At 43.1% G+C, this 20,233-nt stretch overlaps 1 protein-coding gene and 1 non-coding gene across 3 annotated transcripts in view; one reads left to right on the top strand and one right to left on the bottom strand.

The window, feature by feature from the left end:
• Window positions 1-20,233, bottom strand: part of Rnf152 (ring finger protein 152) — an 84,783-nt gene that overhangs the window by 21,881 nt on the left and 42,669 nt on the right. The window lies entirely within an intron of this gene.
• LOC129675417 (U6 spliceosomal RNA) lies at window positions 264-369 on the top strand. The gene has a single exon (XR_008719931.1). It is a non-coding gene; the product is annotated as a U6 spliceosomal RNA (small nuclear RNA).

The raw sequence follows: 20,233 nt of genomic DNA, 5'->3' as shown, positions 1-20,233 counted from the left end.
ACGGCTGTGTATGTGGTACGTTAGTGTGTATATATGCATGTGTGTATAGTTTGCGCATGAGTGTGTGTGTTCTCCCTTTCTCCATATGGGTCCCAGGCTTGGTGGCAAGTACTTTTGCTCACTGAGTCATCTCACTCACTACCTCACTATTCTATATTGAGTCTCTGTGTGTTACAACTGTGTCTTGTGATCTACACCTATCTTTACTTATACATAAAGGTCACATAAAATCCAATTTATTTTCTTGCAATTAAGACACAATTCTGCTTGCATTGGTAGCACATATACTAAAATTGGGATGATACAGAGAAGATTAGCATGGATTTGTGCAAGAATGACACACAAATTCGTGAAGCACTCCTTATTTTTTACACAATCTGAGGCAATCATGGAGACAGAAAACTTAGGGAAGACATAGGAACTAGAGGCACAAGAATCACCAACAGAATACAAGAGATGAGAGAAAGAATCTCAGGGATAAAAGATACAATTGTAGAAATTGACACATCAGAGAAAATGCAAAATCTAAAAAGCTCTTGACACAGAACACCCAAAAAATCTAAAACATTATGAAAAGACCAAACCTAAGAATAATAGGAATAGAAGAAGGAGAAGACTCCAGGTTCCAAGACCAAGAAAATATTTTCAACAAAATCATAAAATAAATCTTCCCTAACCTAAAGAAAGAGATGTCTATAAACATATGTGGTGTTACTGAACACCACATAGATTGGACCAGAAAAGGTCATCTCACCATATAATAATAAAAACACTAAATGTGGAGAACAAAGAGAGAATATTAAAAGCTGCAAGGAACACCAAGTCACATATAAAGACAAACCTATCAGAATTACACCGGACTTCTCATCAGGAACTCTGAAAGTCAGAAGGGCCTGAGGAAGTATCTTACAGACACCAAGAGACCACAAATGTTAGCCCCAACTACTATACCCAAAAAAACTTTTAATCACCATAGAGGGGGAAAAACAAGATATTCCATGACAAAAACAAATTTAAACAGTACATATCCACAATTCCAGCCCTACAGAACAAACTAGAAGGAAAACTCCAACCCAAGGGGGCCAACTACACCCAAGAAATCACAGGTAATAAATAACCCTACATCAGCAAAACACTCTACTACCACCAACATCAAATTAACAGGGATTAACAATCATTGGACATTAATATCCCTTAACATCAATGGCTTCAATTCCCCAATAAAAAGACACAGGTTAACACAACGGGTGTGGAAACAGGACCATCATTCTACTGCATACAAGAAACACATGTCAGCAAAAAAAGATAGATATTACCTAAGAGTGAAAGGCTGAAAAAAGGTTTGCTAAGCAAACAAACCCAAGAAGCAAGCTGGAGTAGCCATTCTAGTATCTAATAAAACAGACTTTCAATCCAAATTAATCAAATGTGATAGGAAGGACACTTCACACTCATCAAAAGAAAAATCCACCAAGATGAACTATGCCCCAAATGCAAGGGCACCAACATCCATAAAAGAAACATTACTAAAGCTTAAATCACACATCAAACCCCACAAATTAATCATGAGAGTCTTCAGCACTCAACTCATTCTAATGAACAGATCAAGACAGAAACTAAATGGGGAAGTAATAAAACTAACAGATGTCATGAATCAAATGGACCTAACAGGTATCTACAGAACATTTCACCCAAACACAAGTGAATATGCTTTCTTTTCAGCACCTCATGGAGCCTTCTCCAAAATTGACCATATACTTGATCAGAAAGCAAGCCTCAACAGGTATAAAAAGATTGAACTAATTCTCCTTGTATGTCATCAAACCACCATGGATTAAAGTTGGAACTCAACAACAACAGAAGCAACAGAAAGCCTAGAACTCATAGAAACCGAACAACCCCCTACTCAATGACCACGGGGTCAGGGAAGAAATAAAGAAAGAAATTAAAAACTTTCTAGTGTTCACTGAAAATGAAGGCACAACATACCCAATATTTATGGGACACAATGAAAAGAGTTCTAAGAGGAAAGTTCATCGCACTAAGCACTTACATAAAGAAATTGGAGAGATTCCATACTAGTAACTTAACAGCACACCTGAAAGCTCTAGAATACAAGGAAGCAGACACACCTAAGAGGAGTAGATGTCAGGCAATAACCAAACTCAGGACTGAAATCAATAATGAAACCAAGAGCTGGTTCTTTGAGAAAATCAACAAGATAGACAAACCCTTAGCCAAGCTAACTAAAAGGAAAGGAAGAGTACCCAAATTAACAGAATCAGAAACAAAAAGGGGGGACATAACAAAAGACAATGAGGAAATCCAAAAAATGATTAGGTCTTAGTTCAAAAGCCTGTATTCCACAAAATTGGAAAGTCTAAAGGAAATGGATAATTTTTCTGGATAGATGTCACTTACCAAAGCTAAATCAAGATCAGCTAAACAGTTTAAACAGTCCTATAACCCCTAAGGAAACAGAAGCAGTCATCAAAAGTCTCCCAATCTAAAAAAGCCCAGGACGAGATGATTTCAGTGCAGAATTCTACCAGACATTCAAAGAAGAGCTAATACAATACTCCTCAATCTATTCCACAAAGCAGAAGCTGAAGAAACATTGTCAACCTCATTCTATGAAGCCACAGTCACCCTGATACCTAAACCAGACAAAGACACAACAAAGAAAGAGAATTTCATACCAGTTTCGCTCATGGACATTGATACAAAAATACTCAAAAAAATACTCACAAACCAAATACAAGAATACATCAAATACATCATCTACCATGATCAAGTAGACTTCCATACCAGGGATGTAGGGATGGCTCAACATATGAAAATCCATCACCCTAATCCACCATATAAACAAACTAAAACAAAACAAAACAATACATGATTATTTCATTAGATGCAGAAAAAGCCTTTGACAAAATCCAACACCCTTCCATGATGAAAGTCCTGGAGGGATCAGGAATACAAGGCCCACACCTAAACTAATAAAGTCTATAAACAGCATTCCAATAGTCAACATCAAATTAAATGGAGATAAACTCAAAGCAATTCCACTAAAATCAGGGACAAGACAAGGCTGCCCACTCTCTCCATATTTCAGCATAGTACTTGAAGTCCTACCTAGAGCAGAAAGACAACTAAAGGAGATGAAGGGGATGCAAATCAGAAAGGAAGAAGTCAAACTATCATATTTGCATATGATAGTGTATGTAAGTGGCCCCCAAAATTCCACAGATTCAGCCAAGTAGCTGGATACAAGACTAATTAAAAAAATCAGTAGCCCGCCTGTTCACAAATGTCAAATGGGCTGAGAAAGAAATTAGGGAAACAACACCCTTCACAATAGCCACAAATAATATAAAATATCTTGCTGTAACTCAAGCCAAGCAAGAGAAAGACTTGTATGACAAGAACTTCAAGTCTCTGAAGAAAGAAATTGAAGAAGATATCAGAAGATGGAAAGATTCCCCCATGCTCATGGATCAATAGGATTAACATAGTAAAAATGGGCTTCTTGTCAAAAGCAATCTACAGATTCATTGCAATCCCTATCAAAATACCAACACAATTATTTACAGACCTTGAAAGAACAATTCTCAACTTCATACGGAAAAAACAAACAAACAAAAGCAGAATGGCTAAAACAATCCTATACAATAAAATAACTTCTGGAGGTATCTCCACCCTTGACCTCAAGCTATACTATAGAGAAACAGTAATAAAAACCGCATGGTACTGGCATAGAAACAGACTGGTGGATCAATGAAATAAAAAAGCAGACCCAGAAATAAACCCACATACCTATGGTCACTTGATCTTTGACAAAGGAGCCAAAACCATACAAAAGAAAAAAGACAGCATCTTCAACAAATGGTAATGGTCTAACTGGATGTCTACATGTAGAAAAAAATGCAATTAGATTTATATTTATCTCCCTCACAAAACTCAAATACAAGTAAATCTAAGAGCACAATATAACAGCAGATACACTAAATCTATTAGAAGAGAAAGTGGGAAAGAGCCTTGAACTCATTGACAAAGAAGACAACTTTCTGAACAGACACCGATAGCTCAAGATCTAAGCTCAACAATTAATAAATGTGACCCCTTGAAAGTGAAACGCTTCTGTAAGGCAAAGAACACTATCAATAGAATGAAATGAGGGTCTACAGATTGAAAAAAGATCTCCACCAATCCTACATCCCACAAAGGGCTTAAATTTAAAATTATAATAAACTCAAGAAATCAAACACAAATAAAAAATTAACCCAATTAAAAAAATGGGACACAGAACTAAACAAAAAATTCTCAAAAGAGGAATCTCAAATCGCCAAGAAGCACTTAAAGAAATGCTCAACTTCCTTAGCAAACATCAGGGAAATGCAAATCAAAAAGACTCAGATTCCATCTCACACTGGTCAGATTGGCTAAAATCAAAATCTCAAGTCACAGTACATGCTGGCAAGTATGTGGAGAAAGGAGAACACTCCTCCATGGACTGTGGGAGTGCAAACTTGTACAACTACTTTATTTGTAACAGCCAGAAACTGGAAAAAAAAAATTGATGTCCCTCAACTGAAGAATGGATAAAGAAACTGGTACATTTACACAATGGAATAATACTCAGCCATTAAAAAGAAAGAAATCATGAAATCTTCAGGCAAATGGATAGAACTAGAAAAGATCATCCTGAGTGATGTAACCCAGACTCAGAAAGACACACATGGCATGCACTCACTTATAAGGGGATTTTAGCCATATTCTACACAGACCCAAGAAGATAAGTAACAAGTAGTGTCCAAGGGAGAATGAATAAATATCACTTGGAAGGGGACATAGAATGGAACAAGGTTGGAGAGGGGGTGCAGAAAGGTAAGAAGGTGGAGATCAGACCTGAGGAGAGAGAAGGCAAGAGGATGGACAGAAGGCCTGTAGAGAAAAGAGAAATCAAGGGTAGGTATATCTTTGTGACAAGCTGGAGATCTAAGTCAGGGTAGGCTCCTAGGAGGATATGAAGGGGACTCAAGCAGAGATTCCTAGTAGCAGAGACCAGAAAGACTGAAAAGGACACCCTCTAACTAGACTTGTCCCCTAGCAGAGGGTGGGAAACACCACCCACTCACAAAAACTTCGACCCCAAATTTACCCTGCCTACAAGATGTGCAGAGATAAAGTTAGAGCAGATAGAGCAGAGATTGGGGGAAATGCCCAACCAATGCCTGGCCCAACCAAAGACCCACCCTATCAGAGAGTGCCGACCCCTGACACTGTGAAGGTACTCTGCTAAGCTTGCAGACAGAGCCTGTCAGAGTTGTCCTCTGCGAGACCCTACCCAGCAGCACCTCGAAACAGATGGTGAGATTCACAGCCTAACACTGGATGGTGCATAGGGAGTCTTGTGGAAAAGTGGGAGGAAAGAGAAAAGGACAAGGCCAACTAACCAGGGCCCAGAGAGGATTGTTGAGACTGAAGCATCAGCCAAAAACCATAGCAAGTGGGTCTGGGCCCCCTACAAAGATATAGCAGATGGGCAGCCTAGGCTTCATGTGGGTCCTCTGGTAAGGGAAGTGGGGACTGCATCAGACGTGGACTCACTTGCCAGCTTTTGTCACTTCCGCCTGGTGGGACTGCCGTGCCAGGGCACAAGGGAAGAGGACATCCTCAGTCCTGATGCAATTTGATGAGTTAGGGTGGATGGAAAAGGGAGCTCTCTTTTTCATAGAGGGAGGAGGGAGGGTGAAGCGGAGGAGGAAAGGGGCTACAACCAGGATATAAAGTGAATAAAAAATAAATAAAATTTTTAAAAAGGCAAAAAGAAAGGAAGGAAGGAAGGAAGGAAGGAAGGAAGGAAGGAAGGAAGGAAGGAAGGAAGGAAAGACACAATCCTAAGCCATGAACTGGTTTTGTTACAAATTCGCTGCAAGTCAAGCATCTGAATAACTGACAACCAAAGCTTAATCATTTCTACTAACTCAAGAATACATTTTGGCCAGGCACAGCTTCATTTGTGAGCATTTTGCATTTGCACAAGCAGGAGATTTGAACTATGATTCACAGTTTGTTTTTGTTTTAAGCACCTGGTACATACATATGACTTATCTCAAAACATTTAAACAATACAATGTATATTTTAAAAAACTTTACTATGAAGAGCTGCAGCTTATTTTATACTGTAGAGTGTCTACTTGTGCTGAATTAGCAGGCTTAAAGAGAGTGATAGACCTTATTTGGTGAAAACTGGCATCTCAGTTCAACCAGGCAAAATCATTTCCCCAATAGCATATATATTCTACTTAGCTAATCTTAGCTAATATACCTTACCCTACAAATAATTTAGTTGCCTTTGTTTCAGATTTTATTTCCCTTGCAAAAAAAAAAAAAAAAATGCAGTAACTTTCTTTCTCTCTAAATAATTCCAGTGTTTCAAAAAATAGTACATTTATCTTTTTTAATTAGTCAAACCCCTACTTAGGATTGTATGAAAAACCTCACTTATCATGTATACTTTTTATAAATGAAAAAAATCACTTACATGGGGCTTTGGAGCTGGCTCAGTGGGCGAAGTGCTTGCTGGCAAGCATGAGGACCTGTTTGCAGAACCCCTGGTGCCAAGGCCTGTAACCCCAGCACTGGAAGGCAAAGACAGGATCCTGGGGACTCACTGGGCAGCAAGTCTGGGAATGGTGAGTGGTAGGTTCAGTTGAGACTTTGTTTCAAAACATTAAAATAAGGTAGTGGAGAACCGAAGACCTCTGGTTTCTGTGCACAGCCACGCTCATCCCCCTTTACACACACACACACACACACACACACACACACACACGGTACCATCCCCATATATGCTACACACCCACATATAAAGGAGGGTTGCCTAGATGAGGAGGGGTTTTTTAGGTTAGTTCATAGCACTGGTGGGATTTTCAAAGCCCTTCCATGTGTTTAGAGCTTCTTATGTGCCTTGCATGATACAAGAAAGCATTTTCAGGCACCAAAAGCAATTTGGTAACAGTACATCTGGTTTCTCGGTATACCACAATGTGACCTTCCTACCCACAAAGCTCCCAAAGCAGCTGTGTCTACAGCAGAAGCAGGAGAGCGTCCTCTGCTAAGCAGGACCTATGGCTTCACTCTGCTTCTGGAGTTAGGACTCAACGTGGGCAGCTCCTGCTACAGTGGACTAGACACACACACACACACACACACACACACACACACACACACACACGTGAGCCAAGAGAAGCTATCTCTTCTTACGCTGGCTTTGTTGGGTATTTGTCACGAGAAAAGTACGACAGAGACAACGAGAGCATGCTTCTTTTTGCTTTTGATTCAAAAGCTTCTACTAAAATTCACCTCTGTTGGCCAATACAGTACAGTAATGCACCTTCTCAGAGGTGTTGCCGTCATAGGAGCTAAACAGCAAATGTAGATTTAAATGAAAACGGATTTCTCATAAACCATTAGCTGATGTAGGTCGTAAGAATCAGATTAAATCGCTCTGTTGAGGTAAATTGCTAGTGTATTTCGGAAAATAATTCCCTAATGCTCTCAAGTTGTTGAGTAACTTAAAATAAAACAAGGTCATATTTAACCTACATGTGAAGGAGGGAAGAGGGAATGAGGCCTAGCCTCAGTGCCACGGCGCCAGCGGCAATTCCCACTTCCTCCAGGAACTCCTGCCCTTCAAACGACCATCTGAATCATTCTGCGCCTCTGCTTCTCTACACATCAGAATATCAATGAGAACACAGGACCTCGCTCATACCCGGACGCGGTTCCCTCAGAGGCTGACTGCGCCGCTCTCACAGCCCAGCCTCACGCTGCTGACCGTGAACCTTGTCTTCTTCGGCTGATGAGAAAACAGGGCCGATCAGGCCTTGCATTTAACAAATATCATCTGTATCTCCACCTGACTCTAAAGTGTAACAAACACACAAAGACATAAAAACAACTCGAGGCAGGGTTTTTCCGTCCATAAATCTGAAACGAATCCAGGTAGCCTCTCTTAGTTAGGGCTGCTCTCAGAGTCTAACAGCCGTCTGCTTGGGAGCCATCATAGACGGTAGCATCAAACACAGGAGGAATGCTAACTCCCTTATTGCTGAGCGTGGTTGCCAGAGTCCACCATTCCACCGATCAGCACACTGTCACTCCTGGAATCAGCCTCCATATTAACTACTTTCCATGTTGCTGCTTTTGTCCTGACAAACGGAAGGAAGCGTTTGCTTTGGCTCATGTTCCATTCCAGTGGGGAAGGCACAGCAGAGGCAGCAGAGGCCACCAGTCACAGGGTATGCGCTCAGGTATCAGAAGGTGATGAACGGTTGCATCAAGTCAGCATTTTCCTTTTCCTTCAACCAGGACTGCAGCCCCCATGCGAGGATCATCTTCCTACCTCAACCAATGTAATCTAGAAAGTCCCCCGCAGACAGCCACCTTGTGTGGGTGTGGATGTTTGTGCAGGGGCAAACCTGTGTTCTGGTATATGTGGAGGCCAGCCGGGAACTTCAGACACTGTTTCTCAGGAGCTGCCCAGCCTGTTGTTTCCATTTTGTGTGTATATGGGGGGGGGGGGGAGCGGGAGGATACGTGTGTGTGGGTGCATGTGAATGTGTGTATGCACACACGCAGACGCCTGAGACTGAGGGCGAGAATCATCCTCTGTTCTTCCACCTTTTGCAAGGAGGCGGGGTTTTGCCATCAAACCCAGAGCTTGACATTGTGGTGAGTCTGCAGCCAGCTTGCTTGGGGGTCCTGAGTCTTTACTCACAAGGCTGGAATTACAGGTGGTTCCTAGTATCCGTCGGCAATTGGACAGTTTCTGGCAATCCCAGCTCGAGTCCTCATTCCCGGGTGGAAGCAAGCCACCTCCTCAACCCCCATCTATATTGTGAGACAGGGTGTGTCACTAGAACCTAGGCCTCAGTAAGTGAACTACGGTAGCCGGCCAGTAAACTGCAGGACGCCGCCCCCCTCTGCCTCTCCAGCCCCGAAGCTGCCACACTAAGCTTCTTCATGTGGGTTCCGGGGATCTAAATCTTGCTTTCGTGGCTGGCTTGTGGGCGGAGCTCTCTCAGCCCAGTCAGACATTTCTAAGTAACATCTGTGGGTTGGTAGCGTCTTTGGATGTGAGGTGCTCTACTGTGTAGGAGAATCTCCTCACTCTCAGGAAGCATGCTGCGGTCGGAGCATCTTCACATCTGCAAATGTGGAAATCTACAAATCTGCAAATTAGTCCTGGTGATCCTGTGCCACACTTCCTACTTTTCTTCAGATCTGAAATGTTTTTTTTAAATAAATAAATAAATAAATAAATAAATAAATAAATAAATAAGTAAATAAATAAATAAGTAAATAAATAAATAAAAAGATAATTTTACTACACACTTGCCTACATTCCTACATACCAAAATTCTTCACGGAGATCTCTGTACTATCTGTGTAGTTACTCCCTACTGCCAAGAGTCTAGGAGGCAGGAAGCCTTGGTGCGGGGTTAGCAAGCCTCTCTCCTTCTAGAAAACGCCAGTAGCCCTTTACATCGGCGTGTGAAGACCAAAGGCATAGAGGTTCCTGGTTCACTTTGCATTCTTCCGAGTCTAGCGGAGCTCCTGGCTCCTGAAGACACTGTGCTGTGTCTCGAGGGCGTGGCAGGGAAGTCCACAAGTCCCTGAGGACCCAGATCCTACTACTATGTCTGTCTGCAGCTCCTGCACCCCCTAAAACCCTGACTACTCGCCTTTGTGCCATTCTTGGAAGAAACACAGTTCTTGATTCCTCTTACTCCATACAGCCCGGAAGACTCCTTCCTCAGCCCCCCCAACCCCCCAAATGATTCCATGACTCCTATGACTTACTCATCCACATCTCTCCAACCCCACACTGATTCCTGTAGATCAGAAATGTGTGGTCTCCATTTCGGTGAACTACAGCACCTAAGCACATGCTAGCCACTCAGATATCAGGTGAACCAGTTCATAGGAGGGAGATGTAATTCAACTTCAGGCTCACCTCATGGCTTTCCATTTGTTTTGTCATGCCCAAAGGACCACAGCCGCCACCACAAATGACTCAAAAGATCATCTGCAAAACCACAGATGGAGCAAGCAGTGGCCCTTGCATCTACCTTCACACCTTAGACGTTGAATCAGCCAGTTCTCAGGAGCACTTACAAAGAAACCCCAACAGTAAATGAAACAGACCACAGTGTGGTTTAAACCACATTTCTGGTGCACATCAAGATCCCTCCAACGGCTCTGATACCCCCCTCCTATCAACCCCAGAGCATCCCTAGATAACCCAGACTGTCCCCGGAGAGCACTTACACTTGTAGGTGGAGCCAGATAGGAGTTCTATTTATAGAGATGGCATTGGCATATGGCAAAGAAAGCCTCATGTGGGTCAAGTAGTCTGCTGTGTTGGCTACTCAAGTCCAGCACCAACATCTACATCAGATCGGCCAAGGCCTTACCCAGCCTCTTCTCAGATCTCAATTCTATGGCTCCATTTGCTCTCTTTTTCTGCAGATTGATACGTTTTCATCCTAAACTGACTGCTTCCCATCTGTTCTCCCATCCATGTCTCTGCTGAATCTACCTTCTCAGCTGAAGACATCAGAAGGTTGTCAATTCTCTCTCATATTCTTCCCATTTCTGCAATCCCAGCTGACCTTTGACATCATCTCTCACTTCCATAAACACAAACGTTTCTTACTGGACCTTACCTTGTTGCAAAAAAAATAAATGTCCCCTTCTCCTTTCTGGGCCCATCAGTGGTAAGCTAAAAACCAAGGTCCAAACAACACTATATGTGTATGTATGTATGTATGCCAAGTACTTCTACATAACTACAGTGCAACCACTAGAATCAAGAAATTGACCTTGATAAACTACCAGTCTGCATTCTCATTTATCAAATGACCATATGAGACAGGAAGATGACGGTCTAAGGTGACCAATAATATTCCTTTGGTCTTCAAACTGGAGCAGTCCCTTAGTCTTTCTCTGTATTTTATACCCTTGGCAGTGTGAGAACTTAGCATGTGTTATTTCACAGAATATTGCACAGGACATTGGGCTGATCCCTCATGAATGGGATTGGTGTCTTTATTTTAAACGGGGAGAAATTAGGGGGGGCAGCTCAGTCGGTAAGCCATGAAAACATGAGGACCCAAGTTCAAACTTTAGCACCCCCATAAAAAGCAAGGTGAACCACACATCCAGAAGTGGTAGCACAAATTGGAGTCGCTGTTGTCTTTTGAAAGAGCACATGAATTTCGGGGTTGGGTGGAAAGAAGGGGGAATCTGACAGGGGTTAAGAGGAAGAGCAAGGGAAGTAAAAATGACCAAAACACATTGTGTGAAATTGTCAAGTGATTGATAAAATATTTTAAATCAGTGTGGCCATGTGCATTCCTAACACATGTTAGCAGAGGCAGGTGGGGCTCAGCCAATAGGAGACACTGTCTCAAAATGCAAGGTGGATAGCTCCTGAGGTACAAAACCTGCGCCTAACTTCTGGCCCCCACATGCACTTGACGTGGGCCTGCACAAATATATCATCTGCCTGCGCAAACACACACACACACACACACACACACACACACTTTTGTTTGTAAATTACCCAGTGTATGGTATTTTGTTACAGCAACCCAAGACAAAATATGTAAAATGATTAAATAAACAAAAATAAATTAAAAATAAAATAACCACTTTTTTACCAGGGGATGGAGCACAGGAGGAGAAGAAGGAGGGAGGGTGAGACTGGGAGGAGATGAGGGATGGGGCCACAGCTGGGATACAAAGTGAATACACTGTAATAAATGATGATGATGATAATAATAATAAAAGAAGAAAAAACACTTTTCTTACTCGTATAAAAATAAACAGAATGCAAACCATACTTTTATTCATGATAAATAAAGTCTGACTTTTATTTTAAAAAGGGGGGCTTCCTCTACTGAAGCAGGGCAGCCTCTGCATCAGCAAAGCCTACAGTCTTGGTACCTTTTTTTTTTTTTTTTTTCACAACCCCAAGTTGCTGTAGCTACCAAGCAGGGATGGGAAGACACCATCAGTCCTCAGAGACCATCATCCTCTTGCACAGGTTCACATCCTGGTCTGCAAGGTACTGATTCCGTCTGACTGTGCCATGTTGTCCGGGGCCATTCCACCCTGAACATGTTGTCCGGGGCCATTCCACCCTGAACATGCCTGATCTCATCCAGTTGTGCTGTTGTTTATTGCTGTGTGTTTAATTCTGATTTGTGGATTCATAGGGAGAATTCCGGAATTTATGGGTTTCCAAGGGCAGGTCACACTCCTTAAAGAGTTTAAGTCCCAGAACCCAGGACCCAGCAAGAGCCAACTTGGTCCACAGGAGAACCCTCACATTGAATAGTAGCACCCAAAAGAGTTCCCACTGACAACAATGACAGTCCTGTCTGACTGTCTTCTGCTAGCCATGCATATAACAAAGGGACAAGCCTGTCTGTGGATCTCCAGAACCTTCCATCCAAAGCTCTACCTTCCGCACTGGTGCTGTTTTCCTCCTTTCTCTGCACCAGAAACAACCCTTGCTAACAGCACCATGGGCTTCCTGCCTTGATGGTGTTGCCCAGCTTCCACCTCCAGAAGCATCTGTTGCCCTGGTAACACAGGAGCACATATCTGCATGAGCTGGTGTGGGGAGAGAAAGGCCCCCTGGATAAGCAAACCAGTACATGGAAAAGGCAGTCAGATGTCAGACTAGACCATTCAGATCTTGTCTTTTAGATGCTGATGGGGCTCCTGGCATGATGGGCATTTAATAAAACTGTCAGCGGTTTCTATTACACACACATAAAAAGTTCCCACAAAGGCTCAACATTCAGGGCATTACAGCTTTCATTTCTCAAAGGATGGAGAGGCATGCAATAAACATCCCTGTTTGACACATGATATGACACTAGCCAGGCCCAAGGAACCAATATCCATTAAGCAGTCTCTTATTCATTAATAATAGTTACAAAGTGGCACAGTCCACACATCTCTGCTGCATTTAAAGATGATAAGTAAACATCCATACTGAGTCTGGCTGCCTCTGATGAGCAGCGACATCCTCAAGAGAGACCTTTTGGGTGAGTCAAGGCTCCTCTAACTTGGTGGTTATCAAGTTTGGGGTCATAGCATGCTGAGAATGTGGTAAGGGTGACAGACTCCTCCTCCTCCAAGGAGACTGAAGGGAAAACAGTACACACACGTGTGCACAGAGCTATGCATAGACCCCCATGGAGGCTGCCCACTGAGCCACTCTGAAGCCATGAGTCCAGAATAACCCCTGACAGAGTTCCTTGTGCTATGAGGGGCCATTGCTGCCCCGTGCTGTTTTCTGATCAGCAATGTCAGGAACACAGACTAATTTATCATATGAAGACAGATCGGAATGTTTCAGGCTTTGTGGGTCTGTCTGTATAACAATTACTCAACTCTGCCTTCACAGCAGAAAACAGCTGTAGACAGTACATAGACAAATGGACATGACCGTGTTCCAGTAAAACTTTATTTACAAAAACGTAAGTAGAGCTGAAGAGATAATTCAGTGAGGGAAGTTCCTGCCACGCAATCATGAAGATCTGAATTTCATCCCCAGAACACAGAGAACCTGGTGTGTATGTGTAAGCCCACCACTGGAGAAAGAGACATGTGGATTCCTGAGGCTCTCTGGCCAGCTGACTAACCTCACATCTATGAGCCTCAAGTAAGAGATCTTATCTAAAAAACAAGGCAGATGGTACCAAGAGTACAACAGCTGAGGTCCCCTGTCCTACACACATGCACACACACACACACACACACACACACAAATACACATACACACATACACAAACACACACACACACAGAAAGAGAGAGAAAGAGAGAGCCCTCCCAGGCCGGCACAAAGGGATAGAACTAAAGGCTTTAGTTTAATTCCCAGCACTAGAAAATAAAAGGAACACAGTATAAAGAGTACAGTAGATCCCAAAGCTAAACCAAGCACTGAGCTCTTTAAAAGGTCTGTGTTTTATTCTGCCAGTTTATCATATTCATTTGTTATTCTCTTAACCAGCAATACCACTTATGACACTTTTTTCCCCTCCTAAACAATTTGCTGTGAACAATCCATTGTTCCCTTTTTGAGCCAACACAATGAGGACAGAATAGTTCCACATTATCAACATTTCCTGAAAGACCCTTTGCGGCCTCGTTTCCTAACTCACGGTGCTGTTCTGTTAACTGACAACTGACCACAAACCAGATGACAACATGCAGCACAATCGTCGGTATTCCCAGGGGCCCTTCTCTCTGCCAGAGGCTGCTGTCATTGTTTGAGCAAACCTGGCAGCGGTTGCAGGAGCCCGTCACCACAAGGGTTTGTTTCCCTGGAGTGTGGAGACCACAGGAGGTGCTGTCTGGCCTCTCCCTTCCTTCTGGCAGAAGGTCAGATGTTCAACCTGTCCTCCTCTCTCTACTTACACCACCGCCTGGACTCTGCAGAATGGGAGAGGGTTAAACACGTTTCCTCATCTGGAGCACAGGCCTGGTCAAGCAAGCCAATCTGCTCTGAAAGGACTGCAGAAATCAGGGCTGATGAGCCATCCAGGAAAAAAAAAAAGTTTTCAATTCCCGTCCAGCCTGTATAAAAGCCAGTTCTTACTAGAAGTAATGTACGCCTGTGGTAAGCCACGGTACAGGCTGCTCTGGAAAATCATGCCACAGTTTATGAAAAAATTAATATAGAATTACCAGATCATTTAGCAATTGCATTGTGGGCACATGCCCTGACAAACCAAAAGCAAGACCTGAAAGACGTAAAAATACATATCGTGACGTATTATTTCTAATAGAGAAAGTAAGAAAAATCCAAGCATCACAGGCAGATGTACAGATAGAAAAAATACGGTATGTCCAAATAACGGAGTACTACTCAGCCTTAAAAGGTGAGAAAGTTCTGACAGTTGCTACAATATAGATGTATCTTGAAGAGACTACACTGAGTAAGCCAGTCAAAAAAAAAAAAAAAAACCCACAATAATTATATGTGTTTGACCTGAAGGGAGTTAATTCACACAGTCAAGGGGGTGTGGCTTGGTAGCACAACGCCCTCCTGCTACATTGTCAGGAACTTAGAGGTAGTTTAAAAGGAGGCAGTTTAGTATTATTTGAGAGGTACAGAGTTTAAGATCTACAAAACAAAAATCGAAAGTTCTGGAAATTGTGGCAGCGAATGTTTTAACATCAGCGAACCATACATTGAAAATGACTGGAAGCTGGGCCTGGAGAGGGGGCTCTGCTGGCAGTGTACTTGTTGCCCAAGCATGAGGATCTGAGTCCAGACCCTACATAAAAATCTAGATGCTGCAATACAAGCGTGATCTTGGCACTGGCAGGCAGGCACAGGCAGATCCCTGGAGCTTGTTCAAGCTAGTTTTCCTAGTAGGTCGACTTCAGACTCAGTGATAGAACATCTCAAAAATGTTAGGTGGAAAATGATAGAAAGACATACTCCAGGTTGGCTTCTGGCCTCTGCATACACAAACATTAAAAGCAGGTATGCATACACACACACACACACCAACATACACACAAGCACACACCTTATATGCAAAAAAAACCATGAATACAAAATAAAATAAAAAGACTAAAATAGAAGAATTTTTATATGTCTTTGGTGGCAAGAAAAGTAAAATACATTTAAGGCACAGAGTTTAAGACATTGCAAGGCATGAGGAGACCCAGCTGCCACTGTCAGCCATAATGAAAGGAGGTCCTTCATTACTTCAGTCTGGTGGAAGAACCCATACTGATCCTGTTGCTGATTATTGTTATACTGTCCTGGGGCCTTAGGACACTCACAGGAGCATTTTTCATCTAAGATTCCAGAAAGGTCAGGGAATCATTCACCCCATGTCTACCTGGGAAATGAGTTAACAGCAGCACGGATGCCCAGGTCATGTGGTTTAAATCCTTTGTCTCCTGTGAGGGCAATAAAAATCGGTTTCTCAAGGGAGTTTGTAAAGTGCATTTAGCCTAGTTTTGAAAGGCTCTGATGACCTTTAGATATTCACATAGCCTTGCAAAAATGATGCTTACTTACCTACACATCCCAGTGATTAACAATTTATATAGAGCAAGGAACAAAGCCTGCCCCTTTCATTTTACTCCTTTTGTTCTTCCCCTGAACCATCCAGCCATACGGGGACACAGGGACCAGACACTGGAGTTTCTCCACCAGCAGAGAGGCTGGGCTATAGTGACTTTCATGGTCATCTATAGAGATGACAGTTTGGATGGTGTTGTATGAAGGGGAACACTAACAATCTCAGAGAAAACCTCACTTGAAGCCATCTCTCAAAACCGGAAACCTCTCACGGAGTCGGCACCAATTCCACCTACCAGCAATTTGGCTCGCCATTCACACGGATTCAACCACCTGGACGGATTTAGACTAAAAACAAACCAAAACAAACAACAAAAGTCCTCAGTCTCTCTTCCAATGAGATGTTAAGGTTTTTTTTTTTTTTTTTTTACTCAAAAAGACCACTTCCTCCACGCTAGGTTCAGAAAGTTCCTCTATCACTTCATTGTAAGTGCCTCAAGACACAGCTGGGTTTATGCAAAATCGATCTGCTGTCAGAACAGGACTATAGGTTCCTCTGTTCTACCACACCAGCAAGCCCACTCTTCTGGGGACTCCTGGAATGGCAGGCATCACCGGCCCTTGAAGAATCTGATCATGAGCCCATTTACAAGTTTAGTCACTGCACATTGCCACAATCTCAGTGTGCATCCCAAAATGCACATGTTGTGACCTAATTCTTAACATGAAGAAGGAGATGAGGTCAAGAGGGTAGTTATGATAACACAGAGGAGCCTGTTCATCCCGCCCACTCACTATTCAAGGACACATCTAGAAGCCACCAACTGTGACCTAAGCAGTGGGCTCTCAACAGACACCAAATTTCCCTCGATCATGGGCTTTTAGCTTCTGGAACTGTGAGGAACATATCTATTGTTTAGAAGCCAGCCTGTGGTGTTCTGTTACAGTAGCCTAATGTAAATAAGAGATAGGCTTCCTTGTTCTCAGCCCAACAAGGTTCTCTCTTGTCCTTGTCCCTTTTCTAAGTTTTAAAAGGTAGCCCCTCACACAGAGAAACAGACTATCTGTACAGTATCATGCAATGAAAATCAAAGGTATAAAGTCATTTATTATCAAATGGTGGGACATGTCCTCACAGCCACTCATGCTGCCTTTAGTTCAGTGCCCTTGCCGCGTCAGACCTCTGCTGCTGCAGCGAGGACCTCCCTTCCCCTCCTTTTTGGCAGAGAAAGAGAGCCCCCAGATCTCCAGAGGCACCAGAGTGGCACCAGAGTGGCACCAGAGTGGCCTTATTTTATTTTCCCAGGTAATTGTCTATGCAGTCCTGGCCCCACTGATGCTGCTGACACTGACTCAACACTGCCCATGAGCACTAGGTGCACACTCTGCGAAAGCAGCAGCAGGCACAGAGATAATGATGGTAGGTAGCTCCTCTCCTTCACCGTAAGGAAGCCAGAACATACAGTGCATTCCTCTAGAGGCTCTGAGCTTCCCCAAAAGAGAAGACCACAGTCAAGCCCCTAGAAATTCACAGGTTTGGACTTGAACCTCCCACACAGGTACGGAGGCTGTCCTGAGGAAGACCTAGCAAACCAGAGGACTTGGGTTCAATTCCAGCACCACCTAAACTGGGATGGTAAAGACACACAGGCCTATAATGTAACCTCTAGACAGAGTTAGAAGCTTCAAGGTCATCCTGCTCCTCAGCCAGCTTAAGCTACATTAAACCCTGTCTCAGAACAACAAAGGGGAATATAACTAACTGTTAGAGAGTAGCCTGGGCTATGGAAGACACTGTCTTTTTTTTTTTTTGGGGGGGGGGGGATTAGGTAACTAGCCAAATAAAAAAGACAGAACTAAGTGAAGAAGAGCCATCAAGGGTTCAGGGGTTAAATGTACTGGCTGCATATACTTGACCTCCTGGTCCAGTCTCTGAGACTCATGATGAAATATGAGAAGACTCCCCAAGTTGTCCTATCACATGGACACAAGTCTCTCTCTCTCTCTCTCTCTCTCTCACGTACACACAATGTATTCTTAAAAACTCAATAGAAAGAATTAGAATAACATAAAAAAAAAAAAAAAAAAAAAAATAGAGTCAAGGACTCAGCCTGGTGGTCTAGCACTTGCCCCTCATGCCCCAGGCTGTGGTGTGAAACTCTAGCACCACAATAAATACACACACACATGCATGCATGCCCAAGAGCAAAACTTGACTTACAAAAGGGCAGTAAAGACTGAGCATATAGACAAATAGAAAAACTGCTAAACAAGCCTTTCCACTTGCTGGGTCTGTTCTTATGGTTGACTTGAAGTCTTTGTTGCATAATACCAGAACATTTGAGACACTGGGCGTGCGCGTGCGTGCGTGTGTGTGTGTGTGTGTGTGTGTGTGTGTGTGTGTGTGTGTGTGTGATGCTGGGCAGTACAGTTATACCAAGAGCTGGTAAAAGTGGTGGCAATCCCTATTGGCCCAGGGATGATCCTGTAATCTGTACAGATGTGGCTTTGAATCAATGGAAAACACAAATGCATATTGAGCCATGAGGTGAATTCTCAACCTCATCACCATAACCATGGTTTAAAATTTATCTTTCTTAAACCATGTTTCAGAGAGCATGCTGCCAAAGGTAAAGCAGTTTTTACCTTGGAATTGCTGCTGAAGCAGTAGGGACAGACATACATTTAGGATTGCCATCAAGGTCTTTTAAGGCTGCCTCAAAGTTAACATATCCAAAGCAGAATTCTTGGTTCTCTGTGTTTGTGTCTATTTCTGTGTCAGGTTTTGGGGAGCTAAAACCTGCTCTCCCCATAGGCTACTGGTGGCCCTATTCTTTTAGAAGCTCAGGCTGACCCCATCACTTTTACTTTTCTTAGTATTCAAATACTTTTTTTTTAAAATTTTCATGGTACTGAGAATTAAATCTAGGACTTCCTACATGCTAAGAACGTACTCGGCAACGGAGCCCCTACAACCTTCATTCTTATCAAAGACATTTCTTTCTCTCATCTCATCCTCAGCTCGCCCACAGGCTTGACCTTAAATACACTTACAACCCTTCTTCTCTCTAATCCACTGACTCAAGGTCTCTTTTGAGCTACCACCCCCTGGCTGGGAATTTTGACAGCAGTTCAGCACAGACCTCTGCTCACCTTCATGAATCAGTCACCACAGGACTGGAGTCACAACCCATGTCAGAGCTCGCTGCCCTCTGCCAACCCTGCAATACCCACTCCTTTTAAAAGAATTAATATACCACAGTTCCTGTGACACACATCCATCACCCCACACCTCCCTGCTTGCCTCGCACAGCTCCCCTCATTCCTTTGCTAGCTGGCCTGCAGGCTCCATACCAGCCTCCATTCCTTTGTACACCACCAGGCCTCTGGTCCATGCTGACATGTCTTCCATCTTCACTTCCTTCAGTCCTGTGCTCCAAAGGCACTATCTTATCAATGACTTCCTTGAGTCCATTAGCGCTTTTAGTGACGATGGCCTTCATAGGCTCATATGTTTGAATGCATGGTCCCCAGTTAGTGGAACTGTTTGGGAAGGATTAAGAGGTGTGGCTCTATTGGAGGAGGTATGTCTCTAGGGGTGGGATTTTCACTTTCAAAACCCCATGCCAGACCTAGTCAGTCTACTTCTGCCTAAAACTCATGGATCAGGTGGCAATTCAGCTATGTGTCTAGCACCATGCCTGACCGCTGCCATGCTTTCCATGATGATGAACTAACCCTTTGAGACTATATTCAAACCCCCAATTAAATGCTTTTTCCCCCCATACATTGCATTGGTCATGGCTTCTCCTCACAGCAATGGAATGGTAACTGAGACAAGGCCTTTTTAGAAATGGCAACATCTCCTAGCATCCCTTGTCCATTTTCTTTGTTTGTCATTAAAAAAAAAAAAATAGACACACATCTGCTAAAACCTAAGACATTTCCCTGTCCCAGGCTACAGACATCATCCCATCTCTCTTCATTACCCATATCCTAAGAGAAAAGCTCTTGGCTTACGTGTCAAACACAGTAAAAGAAAAGAAACCAAGTGTGGTCTATAGCTGGTGTCAGGCTGCATGCTTATCATGTGTAAAGCTGTTGG

This window comes from Psammomys obesus, unplaced genomic scaffold (genome assembly GCF_907164565.1).
Source record: "Psammomys obesus unplaced genomic scaffold, mPsaObe1.curated_primary_1811, whole genome shotgun sequence".
In the NCBI taxonomy this organism is placed as follows: Eukaryota; Metazoa; Chordata; class Mammalia; order Rodentia; family Muridae; genus Psammomys; species Psammomys obesus.
This window is presented reverse-complemented; position numbering and strand designations above follow the sequence as displayed.